Source organism: Otolemur garnettii, unplaced genomic scaffold (genome assembly GCF_000181295.1).
Source record: "Otolemur garnettii isolate 467f Iridium unplaced genomic scaffold, OtoGar3 scaffold00148, whole genome shotgun sequence".
Lineage (NCBI taxonomy): Eukaryota > Metazoa > Chordata > Mammalia > Primates > Galagidae > Otolemur > Otolemur garnettii.
In genome coordinates, this window is record NW_003852543.1 from 289,514 (window position 1) to 298,296 (window position 8,783).

Genomic DNA, 8,783 nt, shown 5'->3' on the forward strand with positions numbered 1-8,783 from the left:
GCTGTGCTGATATGTTGATGGACTTCTATTAAAGAAAAATAATTGCCATGTGATGTAAGGATCCAGGCCAGAGACTGGGATGGTGGTGCTACAGGGAGAATAGTGGCGTCAAGAGAAGCAGGTGCACTTAGGGAGGGTCAGATGTCAGAAAGTGTTCCCCTCTGCCTGCCTCACTGAATCCTGCTTATACTGAGGTACCCTGTGGAGGGAACTGGAGGGAATGTACCTCCTGGGAGAGTGGCCAACTCTAGGTCAGAGCCCTGGCAATCTGGGCATTGGTTAGCTAGAGCTGCTATGACAAAGTACCACAAACTGGGTGGCTTAAACAACAGAAATTTATTATCTCCCAGCTCTGAAGGCCAGAAGTGTCAGAGTGTGTCAGCACATTAGTTTCTTCTAAGACAGGGGGAGAATCTGTTCATGCCTTTCTTTCTTCTAGCTTTGGTGGGTCACAGATGATATTTGGTGTCCTTTGGTTTATGGCAGCATAATTCCAACCTCTAGGTGGCATTCTCCTCTCCGAGAGGAAAGGACTTGCTGTCCTCTCTCTCCCTCCTGCCCCCTGCCCTCTGTGTGTGTGTGTGTGTGTGTCCAAATTTCCCCCTTTCACAAGGACACAGTCATATGGATTAGGGCCCACCTGATGACCTCATACCAACTTGATCATCTGCAAAGACCCTGTTTCCAAATAAGGTCACATCCTGAAGTACTGCAAGTTAGGAATTTGACATATGAGTTAGAGGGTTGCAGAGGCACAAAGTTGTAAAGCCCGAGTGCTGCATGTTGCTGATCTGGCTTAGCCCCAAACCCAGCCCCAGCCTAATGGGTGCACAGTCCCTGGTTTGGGACTGACAGAGCAGTGGAGAAGCTGACACTCACCCTCCAGAGCCTTTCCAGTTGCTTCTGCAGAGGAGGGGACTCCACCTCCTGAAGCCAGAACCCCCAAAAGAGAGCTTCAAGTCTAGCTTCTATACTTAGGAAAATAAAAATGACAAGTAAACAAGCTGATAAGAGAAACCAAAATCTTTCAGGGTGAGCCATGCTTCAGAACAGAGTCTGCATAATCCCCACCATCCTCATTTTCTCTTCTGCCCCATCATGGCCTCAGTCGAGGTGGCACTGAGATCCTCAAGGAGCTCCTGGGATGAAGCTGGGAACAGAGATTTGGGTCAGAACACTTAAGTTCAGTCTTGGTTCTGCCATGAAGTAAGTCTGTGACATGAGACAGATTGCCTCCCCTTCCAAGCTGGAGACATTCTCAGAAGTGCCCCGAGCTCTGCCACTCCACAGATTCCAGACATATGCCCCTCAATAGCTGATGTAGCCCATCCATCACCACACAGGCCATGCGACAGCCTGCAGGGGTGGACACATCTTCTTAGGGTGGCCTCAGCATCACCCTGATAGTTTGCCGCAATATATCCTCAGAGAGTTTTCTCTGCATCTCCTTCCGGGGGTTCTGGCCTCTGTTCCCTGGAATGACAGCAGTCTTGGAATTGTAGGTGTTAGCGCTGGGAGCATCAGCTGCTTCCATCAGACCAGACAAGGAAACCCAGGTGCAGACCGACGCCCTCCCAGAGTGGGCAGAACCTTCGCCTCCTGATTCTCAGGACCCTGTTTCTTTCCCTTAAACCACAACCTGCAAGCTGTGTCTGTCCCCCTCTGTGCCCTCCCCTTTCCTGCTGCAGGGGTGAGGGTGACCTCTAGAGTGGATAATTCCTTTGCTATACTGTTGACAGGTATGGAGACCACAGATGCAGGGTTTTGTCACAGATTTTGTTCCCACGTGTTGTTCAACAGCACAGTGCTTCTTCATTCTCACCTGCTTTGCTCTTCAGGATGGCCAGGCCCCTTCTGGCTGCCACTCCGAGGGCCGTGCATGTCTGTCTGTCTGTCTGTTTCTCTCTCTCTCTCTACACACACACACACACACAATCTTTTTAACTGGGCCTCTAATTTGGGCTAACCTGCCCCACTCAACTGCCTTCTCCCTGAGCTAGTCAGTCAGGTCCTAACTTAGTTAAGACCTCAGAAGGGAGAATCCCAGAGTGAGAAGGAAACCTTTAGAGGTCGTTCAGTCCAACCCTCTGGGTGAAAGAAGAGTCCTTGTGTGACTTCATCATATTGGGGATCCCCTCACCGTCCAGTTACTGCAGTCATGCCAGTACAACTGCCATCCCCCTCCTCCCCACTCTCATGGGTCCACAGCTGGGGGCTTTCTAGTTACCTCTCTATTTCCCTCCTGACTCATCTGTGGATGATTTTTAAACCAGTGCCCACTAAGCCCACATTTAAAACATGATGACTTCATGCCTTAGAACCCAGCAGTACCTTATACTGTGTGTCACTGGGACCTGAGTCATCTACGGTCCACCCACATCCCCACCACAAACTCAGACGCCCATACAGATACACCTACTCGCACAGACATGCACACATGTACTCATGGTATTCCATGGGGCTGCTTGTGGACAGCATTGGAAGGGACAGGGCATGAGAAAGGATTGAAAAACTTGAAGGTTCTGTAACATGTTGGGCTATGAGCATGTAAGTTTCTCAAGGGCAAGGACTTTTCTTCTAGTAGAAACCGTCTCCCCACATACAGCCTGGAATATTTTTAGACATAGAGTGGATGCTCACTGATTTGAAATCTAATGAACTGAAAATTGCTTTAATATCAACCCATTTTTTTTTATAAAACAGCATTAATAGCCATAGGCCTCTGACCTCAGGAGCAGTGGAGGGTATAGAACAGTGATTTGTGCTGATGCTGAGCGTCTAAATGTGTATTCTGCAGGTGCCAGCATACCTGCCTCGCAGTGCCTCCCGCCACTAAATGCAGAGGCCCCAGTCCTTCTACTGCAACCCAGATGGTCCTTCCATTGCCCCAGGAGTCTGCAGGCATCTACCCTAGCGGGAAAGAGGTGGGAATGATGACCTTTAGTAAACTTCCAGGGAACACTGGGAAACTCCATTCATAGCCTTGACTGGAAGTTCATGTTTAATTAATTATTGTTTTCAATATGTATTTACTGACATTCACAAAGTGGATATAAACTTGGGGAATCAATAGTAAGCTTCTTAAAAAGACAGATTCAGGGACACTGTGCCAAAAGATTCTGACCTAACGGAGCTGAGGTGGGGAGTTGCTGAACTCCCCAGGTGGTTCCAGGGCCAGTAGGGCAGGAAGGACTGCTCCCCTCAGGCTGTGCCTGTGAGCAGGTAGGTAAGATCTGCAGCTGCCCTCATGGAGTAGGCATCTGGCTCAGAGCCTTGACAATGAAAATTAGAGAGAGAGCAGAGCATGGGGAGGTCAGGGAGAGCATGGAGAATGTTCCTGAGAGCTATGCCTGGGAGGCTTCTCTCCCTGGGTACAAGAAGACCAGCGTGCAGAGCATGGATAAGCCACACCCAAGCCACATCCAGCAGAAGGGAGCTTCACTGTTTCAGGAAAGGAGGGAGAGTGTCTCCTGCTTGGGAAACAATGCCCAGTCTTAAGCAGAGGAATAATGTGGTCTTTTTGCTGGTTGGCCTACTGATTCCATTTATAGGATCTCAGAAAGCTTGCAGAGGCCTCCAGGAATCTTTGAGAAAGCCCCAAAGGCAACCCTACCCAGGGGCTTCTTGGATCTGGTGACCTTCAGTCTCAGAGTGGCCTCTGTGTGTCCCACTTGCCTCCATCTCTGTGGCCCCTGTGTTCCTGAAGCCTCCAGACTGACTTCAGGAAAAGCAGTACTTTTCTCAGGGAGCTTTGGGGTCTATTGACATTTGCAGCAGCTCCATCCTAGAAATCTACATGCTGAAGCCCTTCCTGGGAGGGAGGTGATAGGGTTAATCTAAGGACTGGGGGAGGCGGAGAAAGGCCTGGAAACCACACAGTGAAGCCAACCAGATTAATAGAGGAAGAGAGAGGGGGGTAGACCATTAGGAAGACAAAGAGAAAATCATGCTGGAGCAATAGAAAGGGAAATCTAATATCAACTAGGGAAAAATAAATGGAGATTAGGGCAAACAAATTAGCTTTAATGGGTTCAATGCTAATACAAGAATAACAGCCGAACTGCGAATGCCTTTGAGGGGAAGATGGGATAAAGAACCTGAGCAGTCATGCAGGCAATAAAGATTATGCAGGCAAGGGGGATGGCCAAGGAGCCAGTCAGGGGAGAGAGGGAAGGGAAGACTGGGGTGAACCAGCAGGCAGGGGAGAGATAGCCTGGGAGGAGGCTACCCTGCACAGGAAGGGACAGGGCAAAGAGCTGGGAAGAGCCCCGGGGAGGAGAAAGAGCGCAAGGCACCTGGGAGATGCTAAGGACAGGAATAAATGCCCAGGGCAGGAAAGACTGAGCAGGAGGGAAATGGAGGTAGATGTAAACAAGGAGAGCAGAAGAGAAGCAACCCGTGTGGAAGGAGGAGGGAAAATATAAAGAAATTAGGTTCATTCTCTGACCAGAGAAAATCAAAATTGGAAAAATTAGGTCCCAACAAAATGAAAACCTGGAGATGATTTTGACCTGAGCTTTGGAAAGTTCCCACACTTTGCAGGTGGCATGAAGACGTGCTTGCTCTGAGGGAAGGGTCTGGCTGTCCCTGGAATGCTACGCTGCTGGCAGAAGGTACCAGGAGGGGATGGCCAGGAGCTGGAGTCTCAGGCCTGCCCCTTTGTGAGGGTACAGCCTGGGGCCAGTTACATGCTGTCTCTGCTCCTGACCTTCTCATCTGTAAAATGGGGATAGTGTGCTGCCTACCACAAAGGGATATTATGAGAAGTGAAAAGATGCATTTATACTGCTCAGTTTGCCTCAAGAATAAGTACATCCCTTAATACTGGCTAAAATTCTTATTCCTATGCGTTGACTAACTGGGGAAAGGACCTTAATACTGAAGACAGCCCTTCCTCCCTTCCTCCTTCCTTCTACTTCTAGGTCCAACATTGGTGAACCAGCCAAGTTTGGTTCTTTCCTGGCTCTTTCTCCATCCTTTGTCTCCATCCCCCATCACCCAGCCTTCTCTCTCCCCTGTGGTTAAAGACTAGTGCTAAGCCTTCCCTTCCCAGCTCCCCTCTGGCATGATCTAAGGCAAGAGCATCCAAGGAAGCCAACATTCTTATGGTATTGGAAGACCCTCTTAGATTTTCCAGAGCCTCAAAGTATAGAGACAAGGAGCCAGAGCTGGTCCTCAGGGCCTCACATCCTAGGGTCCTCCTGGGATGCATTAAAGAAATAGCTGCCCACCAGAGCCCTACACACCAGAAGAGCAGAGCAATAGGAAAAGGCCAGGACTGGATGGTAATGGCCTAGTCATGGACTCCAGGAGGGGAAGAAAGATCCAAGATTATTTCCTGCCCCTCAGGGCATCCCAGAGTCCTGCTCTTTTCTCATTACTAAGGATCTTAGAAGAGTAAGAACAGAAAATGATCTGGGCAAGAAGAGGGGCAGGTGGGTGGAGAGCTTTGTCATTTGCTAAGAAATAAGCTAATTAAACTGGGAAATCATCACAGAGAGAACCTTCCCATAAAATCATAAACTTAAGAGGGTGAGACCTATCTGCCTGATCCTCCTTTGTCCCTGGAACCTGGATCAGCGCCTAGCATGGACATGGTTGTGGTCCAGGAGGTTGTGGTAATAGTGAACATGTCAAGGGGGTCTGCTGAGGCCCAGGCCCCTTGTCAATTGCTATATGTGCATCTCGTTATTTAGATCTCACAGCACACCTAGGAGGAAAGGCAAAGAGAGCCAAAGCTCATGCTGAGGTCATAGTTAGAAGTGAAGCAGAGGTTTCTGAATCTCTACCTTACACAGTTTCCGAGAATGAAAATAAATGGATATATGAACCTCACCCACTCATCAGGGCAAAAGGACAGAATTGAAAGATGCCTCTCAGTTTGGACTTCTTTGAGGAACTGATACATGAGCCACATAGCAGGTAATAGAAGGCTGGACGATGGTAGAGGGACTTCCTTATTGTTGTATATGTTCTTGTCACCTTTGCCTTAGCAGTAGCAGTGAACTGAGAACAAGGCTCACATGTCTCCCAGCAACAGCTGGGCAGTGCCAGCACCTCAGAGAGCCAAGCCCCTGCTCCACAGGCCTTTCCTCCAACCATTTAAGTTCTGACAACTCCAGCCTCTTCCCTTTACTTCCTCCAGCCCTAGGGCAGCAGCTACTTCTTGCAGCTGCTATCTCAGGGTTGCTGCAGTGCTTCCTTTGTGCACTTACAGCCCTTCAACACCCAGACAACCAGTCCCCTATAGTAAAGCCCCTCTGTTGAAATACCTAGGAACAGGTTTCTGTTCCTTCTGACTGGGCCCTGACGGATAAGTGCTTGGTGCCTGAAGAGGTCTGAGGAAACAGGATTCCAAGATAGACTTGGTCTTGAGCTCCTTGGCAATGAGAGCTGAGAACCAATTTCTTTTTACTGACTTGACCCCTACACTGTCCATGCAGTCCTGAGTCAGAAACTTCTCCTCAAGTAGGTCTCTGAGTCTGGGATGTCTGAGTTCTCAGGAGAGATAGCTTTTGTTGCTAATTCCTTTCACTGTCCTCCTTAGCTTGAGCTGTCTTTCATGGTTCTTCAATGCATTTGAATTCTTCCCAACAGAATCTGAGTAAGTCAGCACCCATCATTCTCTATAGAGCCTCTATGGACAGGCTTGGAAGAAAAAGGCTTCCTGGCTCAGAAAAGACCTGAGTTGTTGATGGTTTCCTCATTGGTATAAAATTATGAAATAGCACTCATCCCCCAGAGGGCTCCTGAAGGACACTGTGTCACATCCCACTGTAAAGCTCCTGACAAATGTGTGGAGCGTTAATGGTGATGCCAAAGACTTGATGTAAAAGCCAGCAAGAAGGCCTCTGCATTCATTTCCCAGCTCTTTCAGAAGCAGGGAAAACCTCTCTTTTCCTGGGCTCTGACATCTAGACCCCCTTCTTTAAACATCTCATTTCTATTAATAGGTGTCTACGGAAGACAAAATTTTGTTTACAACAAAGAATGTGTGGGTTTCACTAAAGTTTTTGATGATCTGCCTCCCTCCCTCTACCCTTTCTCTGTCATTCCCTCCCCCTTTCCTTCCTTTCTTCCTTCCTTCCTTCCCTTCTTCTCAGTCAGCACTTACTGGGTACCTACTATGCATCAAGCATGATGCCAGATGTTAGAGTATCAGAGATAAAGAAGCTGTATGTTCCTCCAAGGGGCAAACAATCTATGCAGCAGGACATGCCAGTAAATAGACACTTATATTCTGCTAAATGTAGCAGTAGAGATTACACTCTAGCTTCTTTAAGAGAAAGGACTAAGGAGAGCAGGTAGGAAATGCCTTGAAACACTTTCTGTAGGAGGAAGCTTCTTGAACTGCCTCTTAAAGGATGAGTAGAAATCAGTCAGAAGAAGGAGAGGAAAGGCACTCTAGGCATGGAGGGTACACAAACAAGGACACAGGGGAGGATTTTGATGCCGTGAATGAAGAACAGAAAGCAATTCTGTGTGGCAAGGACATCAGGTTCAAGGTTCAGACAGGTAATAAATGTGACTAGAGAGCAAAGGCCAGATAGTGGCGGGCACTGCCCACCCGATTGAGTAGCTTGGACTTAAGCATGATAGAGATGATGCCAAGCCTCACAAGGATTCGTAAACATAAAAGTGACATGGCTGGTCTTGAGTTTAGCCCCCCAGCTGCATACCAAAGGGCCACCAGTGAGCCCAGGTGACTAGTTAAGGCCTATTCACCTTCCATTCAGACTATATGCCATGTAGAGAAATCCTCCTGATCATCTTGAACTAATTCTCTTTCTCACTCCCAACCCATATTTCTTTAACACTACACTCTGTTGTGTCCTTCTTAGCACTTATCCCAATTAGTAATTTACATTCATTTGTGTGCTTATTTTTTTAACATATACCTGCCCCTAGGCTATCTGTCCCTGAACTGGAAGGTGGGAATCAGTTCTACTAAAGTTCTTGGTACATAACAGGCATATACAAGATATGTCTAATGGATGAATGAATGTGTGGGTATTTGAATTCTAGGAAGAGTTAAGAAGGTAATGGTTAGGTAAATACTTAGGAGGTAAGAATGACATAGTCTCATAAGTATTCCATATGCAAATATGGAAGAAGCTAAAGCCTGTTTATTAATTCATGTGGCATGTATTTATTGAATGAACATCTAATAGAATTTTAATAATGAACAAACAGAAGCAGTCTTACCTTCATGGAGATTTCAATCTTCATGGAGAAGGAAGATAGTCATCATTTATATACATAATCATGCAGAGAAATGTAAAACTAAAATCTGGACTTACAAATGCCTTTAAATGCATCTACCATGGCTCCCTATATCCCCATCCCCCGCTGCCAAATTCTTCCCTTGACTATGAAATTTTTTTTTTCCTCTCATTTTTAACCAAATTTTTCGAAAAGCAGTCACACTCAAAGCTGTATTCCGATGAATTCCATGCAAAAGGTAAAGAATATTAAGAGAACATCTAAGTAGAGGCCCAAACCTACTCTGTAGTATCAAACAAAGCTGCCTGCAGAAGTGACATAGTATTGAGCGCTACAGCATGAGTAAGCCTTAACTAGATAAGAGGGCAAGACAAGACTCTAGGCAGTTCCAAGGACATGCAGAAGGGCAAGACAGTGCAGCACAGAATGCGTGGTGGCAGGTGGTAGCAGGTGGTGGCAGATGCCCTGAGGTGGAAGCAGAAGGGGAGGCCCAAGGCCCTCATGGCAGCTAGTATTGATACCAACTAAGGCAACACTAGAGGAGAAGCCTCCTATCACCT